Raw genomic sequence first — 13737 nt, 5'->3', positions numbered from 1 at the left:
CTGTGTAATCTTGTGGTGTATGGACCTCAAATTGCATCAAAGTCAAACCAAGGTAGTGCAGGGACGAATTTGCTACACCTTCAGGATGCACAAGTGACAATAGGGCCAAATTCAAAGGTGTTATCATTGAATCTCATTCACACTGCTGCGACCTGAAAGTCACACTATTTTGCTGCCACTTTGCCACTGCAACTTGGCCCCAACTTCTGGGAATGCCTGTGTAATATTGTACCCGATATACCTTAAGTCACACCAAAGTAGTACAGGGACTACTTTGAAGTTGGTGTGACTTAAAGTAGCACAGATATGAATGGTTGTCATTGAGAATCATGGGGTACAACTTGTCATGCAACTCAAAGGTCCAAATTTGCTGGAAAATTCGCCCAGCTGTGAAACAAGTCATATATATTTTAATAAAAGGAGCTCTCATTTATACTTGCATAGTCCTTACTGATTTACATCAGCAGAACAAATGCAGGAAGTGATGTGTGCACATGGGACGGAAGCAAATGTGTGGTGATGCCAAACAAATCAATGAACCCCACCCACACCAAATCTAACTATGACATCCACCCCGCATTGATTAAGTACAAGTACATATCCTACACTTACCCAGCCAATAAGCAGCACCTCCTCTCTGCTAAAGAGACCTCGCCGTGTCCACCTAGATGGAGATCCTGACCAGCACAGGAACTTCCAGGTGATTACAATGAATAATTTCCAGGTCAGAAGGTGAAACCACGCTTTTGATTGCAGCTGCGAATATTTGATCTCAACCATGATTAGTTTTTTTTTATTTTCAGATATGCAAATCTGTATTTCTACATATATTTGAAGGTAAACTTAAGGGAGTTTGCTAAGAAATGGTGTCCTTGGGTTAGCAGCAGGTGAATTACAAAGGCAAAAGGCCCAGTTTGAGCCCTGGTTCACACTGACAGAGGGAGGAAAGCGTTCAGCTGAGCTCTCACAATTTCATTCCTGCATGTCAGTTCCGACTGTGGGGGCAACATCAGAGACATCGGTGCAGGTTTCTGCACCAATATCAATACAAATTGCACCAATTAGAACAGTGTAATTGCCACAGATTTGACATGTCAAATCACACCAATGTGAACCAGAGCTGACAAATTCAAACACTGCCTATCCCCCAGCTGAATTCATTACCTGCAATTCTCCACAGCTGTTAATGATAAAGGTGGAATCTTTATATATAACTTGCAGTTGTGCAGAAGCCTAGGTTTGCATTGGAGCGATTGGTCATGCGATTTGAGAGATCAAATCGCATGACTATTGGCAATGGCACTGTTCCAATTGATGCAACTTTTTTTTGTGGCACCGCATCAATTTGCTAAATTAGTTCCTGCACTACTTTTGCCGATTTCAGGTGCGACTTCAATAGACATTTGGGTATGAAGCCACCTGAAATCACGCTGACCTTGCTACTTTGAAATCGTGCTACTTCAAGTGAAGTAGCGCAATTTCAATGTAGCATGTGAACCAGGGCAAAGAGATTAGTTTTTTGGTGCACAAATACATATTGAAATAAAATATAAAAGATATTGCACTTTCCCAAAACCACCACCCACAAAAACTAAAGAAAGAAAAGTAGAACGAAAAAAAAAAAAAAAAAAAAACACACCACCCCACACACACCACAACAAAAGCTTAATGTACTTTTATTTTACCAGCAGAAAAAAAAAAATTTACATTTACTAGCTTCAAAAAAATTTGGACAGGATATATGGTACTACAGTTAGCAACGGAATTTTAAGGGCCCTGCTCATAGGAGCTTACAATCTAAAATTAGACAAAACCTTAGAGTGGACACAGCTTTAATTTCTGTGTATAATGGGCAACACATCACATTGTTATCTGCAAGATTATAGAAACATACTTAACAGTCATTCTTACAAAGCATTCCAACATAATATTGCAAAAGACTTATTCAAAACACCCACCACCAGCCCACAATCCACACATACATACATTGGTGACCATGTTCTGCTGGAAGCTGCATTTCGGTGTACACGATTAAACGAGATCAAAATTAGTAGGTCAGCAGATGCTTCCAAACGATGTTTGCATGATCAGACAGGAACAATACACACACAACATTGACAGCATGGCCACATAAACCCACTTTTGATTTAAAAAATGCACAAGAATTTCATCAACTCTCCCAATATCATTCCTTCTCCCTCACAACAAAAAACCTGACCTTCTCAGGCCAAACAAATCCCTCTACTGCAGGCCTTTATATAAGAGAGGTTGTATTGTTAGCACACTGACACACCCAATAGCCCACCAGTATCTTTCAATCTGTCTCTTCATGAATGGCTAAAGTGATTTCACCTGATGAGCAGGAACACATAATAGGATTTGCATCTGTGTTAGCCCTTGGCTATGTGCATCAAATCTCCAACTACAGGACAAAGATCAAAGTCCATTTGCATCCACATAAACAAAGCAACAGTTTTCTAAGCATATGTACCTGTGCAGTGTAAACCCTAAAATTTTAAATGTCCAAGTCCCTGGGCATGATTAGTGCTAATAAACATTAACATCAGTCCCTGGCTGCAATGAGCTTCCAATATAAAGTCCAAAATTAACGTTCTTACATTAGAACCTATTTCGACAGGAGACAAATAAGATGCCAGCATGTCTTTAGATTGTGGTGAGAAACCCACACAGGGAGAACATATAAACTTCAACACAAGTATTAGCATGTTGGGGAATTGAACCAACATCCCAGGTGCTGCTAGACAGAACTGCTACCCACTAAGCCACCAGGCATCCCCACACATGGTCTCTGCATCTCTGTGGTGTGAACCAGCCCTAAGTCCATAGCCATGCTCAGTGTCACAAGCAATATACAGTATATTGGCCTAAGTATTGGGATGCCTGCCTTTAAACACACATGAACTGTAATGGCATCCCAGTATTAGTATTGGGTTCAAAACTCATTTGGCCCACCCTTTGCAGCTATAACAGCTTCAACTCTTCTTGTCCACAAGGTTTAGGAGTGTGTCTATGGGAATGTTTGACCATTCTTCCAAGTGCATTTGTGAGGTCAGGCACTGATGTTGGATGAGAAGGCCTGACCTACAGTCACCTCTCTAATTTATCCCCAAGGTGTTCTGTTGTGTTGAGGTCAGGACTCTGTGCAGGCCAGTCAAGTTCCTCCACCCCAAAATCACTCATCCATGTCTTTATGGACCTTGCTTTGTGCACTGGTCCAAATGATTTGGTGGAGGGGGATTATGGTGCGGGGTTGTTTTTCAGGGGTTGGGCTTGGCCTCTTAGTTTCAGAGAAGGGAACTCTTAAGGTGTCAGTATACCAAGACATTTTGGACAATTTCATGCTCTCAACTTTGTGGGGACAGTTTGGGGAAAGCCCCTTCCTGTTCCAACATGACTGCACACCAGTACACAAAGCAAGGTCCATAAAGACATGGATGAGCAAGTTTGGGGTGGAGAAACTTGACTGGCCTGCACAGAGTCCTGGCCTCAACCCGATAGAACACCCTTTGGCTGAATTAGAGTAGAGACTGCAAGCCAGGCCTTCTCATCCAACATCAGTGCCTGGCCTCACAAATGCACTTCTGGAAGAATGATCAAACATTCCCATAGGCAGACCAAACCTTGTGGACAGCCTTCCCAGAAGCTGTTCTAGCTGCAAAGGGTGGGCCAAATCAAATTTTAACCCTACGGACTAAGACTGGGCTGCCATTAAAGTTCATGTGTGTGTAAAGGCAGGAGTCCCAATACTTTTGGGTATATAGTGTATCTGGAAAAGACTTATGCTCCGTACACACGGTCGGATTTTCCGATGGAAAATGTCCGATCGGAGCGTGTTGTCGGAAATTCCGACCGTGTGTGGGCTCCATCGGACATTTTCCATCGGATTTTCCGACACACAAAGTTGGAGAGCAGGAGATAAAATTTTCCGACAACAAAATCCGTTGTCGGAATTTCCGATCGTGTGTACACAAATCCGACGTACAAAGTGCCAGGCATGCTCAGAATAAATAAAGAGATGAAAGCTATTGGCCACTGCCCCGTTTATAGTCCCGACGTACATGTTTTACGTCACCGCGTTCAGAATGATCGGATTTTCCGACAACTTTGTGTGACCGTGTGTATGCAAGACAAGTTTGAGCCAACATCCGTCGGAAAAAATCCTAGGATTTTGTTGTCGGAATGTCCGAACAAAGTCCAACCGTGTGTACGGGGCATTACAATGGTGGTGGAACCCTCCTACACATAACTACTACATTTAGACATAATTATAGGACCTGGAAGATGAGACAACTTCTCTACATCAAGTAACATGGATTGAGGATTTGAACCCAGACCCTCAGAGATACTAAGCAGAAGTTCTAACCTCTAAGCCACAGAGCTGCCACGTGTGAGAGTCTCCTACACATAACTACACATAAATACACATAAATACACATAAAAACACATTAATACTGCATTTCTATGGACATACAGGTGATGGAATTACATTACTCAAGAGTTATTCTTCTTGATTTATTCTGTGATATTTGGTGTTTTTTTTGTGGGTGAGAGTAGAATGTTACCCTCAAATTTTTGGGAATTACATTTTGATTTCTGATGTTGGTACACATATCACATTTTTGGGCTCAAATTATGAATATTTGGAAATAATACAAAGCGGGGGCAGGAGGCGGAGCCTAGCGGAGCAGACATGCATTGTTAGAGCTCCACACCGCTGAGGAGAGAAGAGAAGGACAAAGCGGAGCCTGCAGGCTCAAAAGGTATCCATTTGAACCTTTTTGCCCCAGGGAACAAACTGTGAAAGTTTGGGCAGGAAATATGGTACTGGGAGGAAACCATGGCAGAAATAAAAATCACCTCACAAAGAGCTCACAGGCACTCACTGCAGCTGAAGCAGCTCCAGTCACCTCACAAGATACAGCATCAGGGCGCTCTCACAGACAGAAAATGTCACAGCAAGACTCTCCATTTGAGTCAGATACAGAACAAATTCTCTCACAAACTTCTCCACAAGCCTCCTCAGTATCCCCAGTAATATTATTACAATTTGAAAAGATGCTTCATAAGGCTTTAAAACAAACCTCAGACCAAATAACAAAAAGCCTAACCAAAGAAATAAGAGAGCTGGGAAACCGCACCGCAGCCTTAGAAATAAAAATGGATGAAATTGAAATTACAACCCAAGAAAATATAACAGAATTGGAACAATTAAAAAAAGAGAATTTAATACTTCAAACTAAGCTCGAAGATTACGAAAATAGAGCCAGACGTTCAAACTTGCGCATAAGGGGAATACCTGAAACTGTGACAGACCTGCAATCTACTATTACTGCTCTATTACAAGAACTAAAGCCAGATATCCCTATTGAACGTTTAGAACTGGACAGAGTACACAGAGCCCTCACAGCCAAAAAGAAAGATGGACCCCCATGTGATATAATCACAAAATTTCATTATTACAGAACGAAAGAACAAATACTAATTGCTGCAAGAGAAAAAAAGGAACTTAATTTTCAAGGACACAATTATCAAATTTTTGCTGACCTATCCCAACTTACTATTACTAAAAGACGATCCATGAAACCCCAACTAATGGAACTGCAACGCCACAACATTATGTATCAATGGGGCTTCCTCTTTTCAGTCAGATTTAACTACCAAGGTACAATTTACAGAAGCAGATCAGCAGATGAACTACAACAAACCCTTTTAAAATTAAATCTGACAGAACCCACAAGCAGCAACTCTCCCACACGCAGAAGAATGGCATCATCTTCACCTTCAGGCAGCACCCAGAAAATTTCAGAACAAAATGGGAATCATCATTCTCACAAAAGAGGCCGTTATGCCACATCATCCATGGACCAAGAAGATTCAATGGACTGACATCCTAATTCCTGATATCTCTTCATTTATTATACTAAGAGATGGTTCTCTATAAAAAAACCTGTATTTATAACTGAATGTAACTGCATTCTGATAGTCACACACTGTGTGGGATTATGTTACATTCCAGTTATATTTCTTATTACTTCTGATTCATATAGCCTTAGAATATATAAGTGAAATAAGGAAATTCTTGTTCAGTTATATATTATCAGGTAATAACAATAGATTTATTACTTTTTAGGACAAATATGTTCAATAATCCAGAAGTAATGGAAGCTTTTTCTTTCTTTTCTTAAAACAAATATATTATTACCTAACTAGTTCCTAGAATTATGTTTTTGTTTATTCTAATCTGAAGCAATACAACCTCAATTTTATGAGTTAACATATCTAAACAGTTACATATGAATAAAATATGTAATTGTTTACTCTAAAAGGGTTAAAATCCCAAAATAATTCAAACTATCTTCATCAATACCAAAGTTATTAACAGTACCTTTCTAACTGAATTATTTAGCCTAGGGCAAGACTAACCATATACAACCACCCTGGAATAAATAATTTCAACAAAAACTATATTCTGCACTCCAATTAAGGAAACATCATTTTGATGTCTTTTGACATAGCACTTCTCTCCTGTAAGCGGAAGATCCGTGTACCCCCATTAGCCCTCCTCATTCTCCCAACCATATTATGTGGGAGTGTGATGAAGGCACTTATTCCCCTGAGAGAGATATTTATTCTCTTTCACGGGTAAATTGTGATTACTTGCAAAAAATAATTTATACAATGTATCATCTAATCTCATATGTTTTTTGTTTACTCTTTACTCCAGAATTCACTGGTTTCTTTTCTATCTATTCATCTCTTCAGTCCACACAGGTTGATCTGCGCAGTCAGCTCTGCATAACAAAAAGTAAGTCAAAACTATTTGATCTATTGCCATGGCACCACTGAATATACTTTCCCTGAATGTTCAGGGAATAAATGTCCCTCAAAAAAGGACCAAAGCCTTCCGTACTTTCCATAACAAGAAGGCTCACATAGTATGCCTCCAAGAAACACACTTCACCAAAGATTCTACTCCAAAATATATTTCTCCTTTTTATCAACAAATTTACACGGCTTCTGCCTGTACCAAGCAAAGGGGAACTCTAATTGCATTTCACCGATCCACACCATTCACCTTATCATCAGAAATTAAAGACCCAGAAGGTAGATACCTGATACTCATGGGTTATATAATGGATACAGCAATCACAGTGATTTCCTACTACGCTCCTAACAAACAACCTACACCATTCCTCTCACATATATTACAAGTGATTAATACACACAAAATAGGAACAGTGATAATGTGTGGGGATTCGAACCAGGTCCTCCTCCCATTTCTAGATAAATCACCTTTTACACCATCCAAAATAACCTCTAGATTACCTTTTTCTCAACTTCTTTCCAAATACAATCTGGTAGATTCATGGAGAGAAAGTAACCCAATGAAAAAGAAATTCACTTATTTCTCGCACCCTCATCAAACCTTCACCAGAATAGATCATATTTTTCTAACAATAGGAATGATACCAGAAATTATTGCATCAGATATAATTCCGATTCCGTGGTCTGACCATAATGCAGTATACACTACTATAGCCTCAGCCATACCAAAAGCGCATGACCCAACGTGGTACTTACCGGACATAATGCTCAAACACCCACTACATCAGAAGGCCATTGAACAAGCTTTAAAGGAATACATATCAATTAATAATACAACAGACATCTCCCCAATAACACTGTGGGAAGCTCATAAGCCTGTCTTGCGTGGTACAATACAAAGACAAATGGCACTATTTAAACGGGAACGCAAAAATCTAGCAAAAAAACTAGAACTCAATTTTAATGCAGCCTACATATCATTTCAAGATAATCCATCCCAGAGTACAAAATCTCATCTGGAAAAATCTAGATTGGAATACGATCTATTTCTCACTGAGTCAGTTGATAAATCCCTCAAACGCTCCAAACACAATTTCTACATGAATACAAACAAACCAGGTACATATTTGGCTCGGGCATTAAATTCAACTAACAAATCTTTCAAACCAATACGTTTGAAATTATCAAAACATTTTTACACTTGTAATCCAGTTAAAATAGTCCATAAATTTCACTCACATCTCGCAACTTTATACAAGACAAACAATGAATTTAATCCTACAGAGGCTGAATCCTTCTTCTCAAAAATAACCTTACCTGAGTTATCTCAGAATCAAAAAAGCAGTTTGGATGAGCCTATAACTATAGATGAAGTTGCTAACGCCATAAAAGACCTAAAACTTAACAAAAGACCAGGCCCAGATGGCTACTCGGCTTTATACTATAAAACATTCTCAGAAATACTCTCTCCCATTCTCACTGAAACTTTTAACAAACTTCTAGATGGACATTCTTTTCGGCAAGAAACACTAATGGCAATTGTTTGTATGATCCCAAAACCCCTTTCTGATGATACTTCCTGTGTGAATTATCGGCCTATCTCTCTGTTAAACCTCGATATTAAATTATTAGCAAAAATAATAGCAAAACGCCTCAATAGCATTATAGGAAAATTAATACATAGAGATCAAGTAGGCTTCATGCCAAATAGACAGGCAGGCGATAATATACGCAGGGTAGTGTTATTGGCACATATTGCTAAAAAACGGAAAATCCCTTTATGTTTTCTATCTCTCGATATTAAGAGGGCATTTGACACAGTATCCTGGCAATATATGCAATATTCATTACAAAAATGGGGTTTTGGACCCCACTTTTTAACATGGATCAAAGCATTATATAATAAACCCAAAGCCTATATAAAATATGCTGGATACAAATCTGAAGCCTTTAATATCGAAAGGGGTACCCGACAGGGTTGCCCATTATCTCCCTTATTATTTGCCCTTATACTCGAACCCATGGCCCAATACATCAGAACAAACCAAACTATAACTGGCATTGAAGTAGGAGGTATTATACACAAATTATGTATATTTGCAGACGATATATTACTTTTTCTATCATCACCACAGGTCTCTGGTCCTAACTTAATACCAGCTCTTGATGGATTTGCAGCCCTATCCGGCCTTATGATTAATCCTAAGAAATGCCTAGTGCTTAATATTTCACTCACAAACATGGAATTGATCCCGGCTAGGGCTGCACTCCCATTCACATGGGCAGAAAAATCAATCCCATATCTTGGAATTCATTTAACAGCATCTCATTCTGACTTATTCTCAACCAATTATCCTCCTGTATTAAGACAGATCACAAATCTAATAAAACAATGGTCGCAACTTCCTTTATCCTGGATAGGGAAGATTAATGCAATCAAAATGACTATTCTACCCAAATTGCTTTATCTATTCAGAGTCCTCCCTATTCCAATTCCTTCCTATTTTTTGAGAATAGTACAAAAAAGAGCAACTTCGTTTATATGGGGCTCTTCTAAAACACGTGTACCTATACACACACTACATCTTCCCAAAAATAAAGGAGGCCTGGGATACCCTAATTTTACTAACTACTACAGAGCAGCACATTTGGCCAGTCTGTGCAAATACCATGCAAAACAGGAAATCCCATTATGGGTATTTATAGAGGCTTCAGAAAATGACCCTCTATTAATATCAAATTTATTATGGCTTGATCCTAAAGACCGCTTTAAAATTCATAATCCCATAACTAAACACTTCTTATCTCTCTGGGATAAACTAAAAACCAAATATCAGTTACAATCTCCACACAATCCTCTCCTTTCTTTTATCAGAAATCCGGCCTTTTATCCGGCATGGATCTACCCAAATTCTTTTAAAGCTTGGACAACATCAGGCATTCAGACACTAAATGACTTCATAGCATCTAAATCATTCCTTTCATTCCCATCGCTTAGAGAAAAATATGATCTACCAAACTCTGAGATATTTAGATATCTCCAAATCAAAAATTTCTATACATCATTCCTAAAGGGGGATACACCATTATCCCAATTATCCATTTTTGAATCAATCTGTACAAAAGATCCATTTGCTAAAGGTACAATTTCATCACTTTATAATCAATTATATGGAGTAGCAAATCTTAATAGACCCTCTTACGTTTAGAGGTGGGAGGAGGACCTGGGACGAACTTTAGAAGACACGGATTGGTCTAACATATGGCTCACATCTAAGTCATCTTCACCCAACATCTTAGCACTGGAGACAAATTATAAAGTCCTAACTCGCTGGTACCTTGTACCCGCTAGAGTGGCAAAATATTCACCTAATACCTCAGCTCTTTGTTTTCGAGGATGCCCAGAAATAGGCACATATTTACACATATGGTGGACGTGCCCAGTAATCCAAACCTTCTGGAAGGAAGTCTTCGTGATTGCATCTAAAATATTTAAAAAAATAATACAACCAGATCCATATTTAACTTTACTTAATCTAAAACCGGAATGGTTAACACTCTCTCAATTCAAACTTATGATCCAACTAATAACGGCTGCAAAACAAACAGTGGCCAAGGCATGGAAATCTCCTACATTGGTACTAGCAGAAACAATTCACAGAATGAATAATACAATGTCCCATGCTAAGATGGTAGCCATCGATCAAAATCAAATTCCAAAATTTGAAAAACTTTGGCATCCTTGGATAAAACAACAGTTCCTGTCAAACTTCAATGACTCTGTCCTGTTGCCATGGTAACAGATTAAATGACTTACAGTGACACCCATTCTAAGGCTTCAAAGAGAACTAAAAAGAATAATAAACTGACGAGCGGGACAACCTTGTGGACCATACCTCTACCTTTCAACCCTTTTTCTTCTTTCTCTTTCCTTTTCTCCACCTTACGATTAAAGCTCATTATCAGAATTTATTTGACCTATATACACTCTACTTGTAAACAATATGTATAGTAGGTATAAATCATTTAAATACCTACAAAAGTAACTAAGGAAATTATATATATCTTTAATTTAGGTTTACGTGAACCCAATGTTTAATATTTGAAATTTCATGATATTTACCTATATAAATCCTACTGTAAAACAATGAGCTTACTTTATAGATCCTTGTAAACTTACTTTATGTATCTTTATAACATTGTATACTCAATAAACTTCTTTTGACAAGGAAATAATACAAAGCACAAAAAATTGTGATTCATTTTAAATTTTCATCAGCAATGGTATTGTTTGTGGATTATAAAGACTCCTGTGTGAGTTTAGGTTAAAGATTGTTGTGAGATGAAGAGTAACAAGTGAAAGTGACAGAGAAAAATATATTTTACCAAAACATCAAAACATTCCACATTGTAGCATTCTTAAAATCAAAATATTTTAAGTAGAAGCAACAATGTTGCAAAGGAAAATTTATTTCACAGAAAGATACATTTCATCTCAACATTAAAAGGTTTTTTTGTGAAAGTTAGAATTGTTCCATTAGAATCAGTGACTGAAACTTCATTTGGACTAAATTAGAGCAGATTTTCACTCCCAAAAAATGTTCTCTAATTAGCTCTCATTTTGGTATTTACTATAGCTCCAGGTAAAAAAGACACTGGAGATAAAATGAGAGTTATTTTCAGGTCTGAGCATGCTCAGTTGTGTTGGCACCTAGTTGTCCAAAACGGGGAATTTTTCACTTTTCAGACTTTTAAAGATATTTCAGTGTAGAAATCACTTTTTCACACAGTTTAAAAGCAGATAATCTTTAAATAATATACCGCATATTTTAGTACCATTTAGGCAATTATATCATGCTCTAAACATTATTTCCATGTGCAGTTCTCTAGGTTTTAGCAGAGTAAGGGTTTGGGCTCTATTTAGTTTCAGGGAGCTATAGTAAATTCGATTTTGGGAGTATTTTCTCACCAGCGCTATAGTGAATACTGTTTTAGCGCGAATTAGCGCTACTAGCGCTAATTTGCGCTAAATTGCCGCGAATTAGCGCTAATTTGCGGCAATTTGCGCGAATTAGCGCCATAGCGCTATAGTAAATGACCCCCTATGTTTTATTGTATTTGCTTTGCAGGCATGGTATGTTATACTGTAATGTTTGTTTTATTGTTAACCATCATTTGCTTAGCAGGTACGCCATTCAGCTGCAGCACGGGTTTATTTATTCTGACAGCAACAGCGTTTGCTCCCACGATACATAAAGCCGTGATTCCAGCGCTGTAGGAGGTGATTTCACCACTAGAGTTAAAAAAGAGCATATATGCCGAAGCATGGGGGCAGGGGTGGAGGAGCAATTTGCTCCTAACATTAGGGGAAGATTGCCCCCATGCTTGGACATATATTTTTAGGCTCATATTGCGTTAAAAAATGTTTTATTTTGACTATGTTTTATTGTATTTGCTTTGCAGGTATGGTAGGTCTTACTGTTATACTGTAATGTTACTTTGTTTTATTGTTAACCATCATTAGCTTAGCAGGTACGCCATTCAGCTGCAGCACTAATTTATGTATCTTGACAGCAACAGCGTTTGCTCCCACGATACGCAAATCAGCGACTCCAGCGCTGTAGGAGGTGATTTCACCACCACAGTTAAAAGAAAATGGTGCATGTATTTCCATCATTAGAAGTGGGTGGATGAAGGGCGATATTCTAATGGTGTGCATACCCACCGATCAATCTTTTTTTTTCGTTCAGCCCACAGGCTGCATGAAAAAACAACATTACAATATATGCCCAACAAGGACCAGTAACGTACTGGCATGTTGCTGGACTTTGAGTGGTTATACCAGAATGATCATCTTGGTATCATTCTTTTCAGCCATCGGTCGGCTTTCATGTAAAAGCAATCCTAGTGGCTATTTAGCCTCTAGACTGCTTTTACAAGCAGTGGGAGGGAAAATTCCCCCCCACCATCTTCCATGGTTTTCTCGGGCTCTCCTGTCCCAACAGGGAACCCGAGAATGCAGTTCCACCAGCTGACCATAGAGCTGATCGCTACAAGCTACGAGCATTTCATGACTTAGGTTTCGCCGGATATAAACAGCGCCATTGGGAAAGCATTTTATCACACCGATCTTGGTGTGGTCAGATGTTTTGAGAGCAGAGGAGAGATCTAGGGTCTAATAGACCCCAATTTTTTCAAAAAAGAGTACCTGTCACTACCTATTGTGATCATAGGACATATTTACATTTCCTGAGATAACAATAAAAATGATTAAAAAAAAAGAAAGGAACAGTTTAATAATAAAACAAAAAGCAAAATAAATAATTAAAAAAAATAATATAAAAAAAGCACCCCTGTCCCCCGTGCTCACGCGCAAAGGTGAACGCAAGCGTCAGTCTGGTGTCATATGTAAACAGCAATTGCACCATGCATGTGAGGTATCGCCACGAAAGTCAGATCAAGGGCAGTCATTTTAGCAGTAGACTTCCTCCTGTAAGTCTAAAGTGTTAACCTGTAAAGGTTTTTAAAGGCTTTTAAAAATGTATGTAGTTTCTCGCCGCTGCACGTTTGTTTGCAATTTTAAAGCATGTCGTGTTTGGTATCCATGTACTCGGCATATGATCATCTTTTTTATTTCATCAAAAATTTGGACAATATAGTGTGTTTTAGTGCATTAAAATAAAAAAAAAAGTGTTTTGTTTCCAAAAAAATGCGTTTGAAAAATCGCTGCACAAATACTGTGTGAAAAAAAAAGTTGCAACACCCACTCTTTTAATCTGTAGGGCCTTTGCTTTAAAAAAATATATAATGTTTGGGGGTCCAAAGTAATTTTCTAGCAAAAAAAAAAATTTTTTCCATTAAATCAAAACATATCAGAAAGGGCTTTGTCTT

The sequence above is a fragment of the Aquarana catesbeiana genome, linkage group LG04 (genome assembly GCF_042186555.1).
Source record: "Aquarana catesbeiana isolate 2022-GZ linkage group LG04, ASM4218655v1, whole genome shotgun sequence".
In the NCBI taxonomy this organism is placed as follows: Eukaryota; Metazoa; Chordata; class Amphibia; order Anura; family Ranidae; genus Aquarana; species Aquarana catesbeiana.
Note: the sequence above shows the minus strand (reverse complement) of the source record.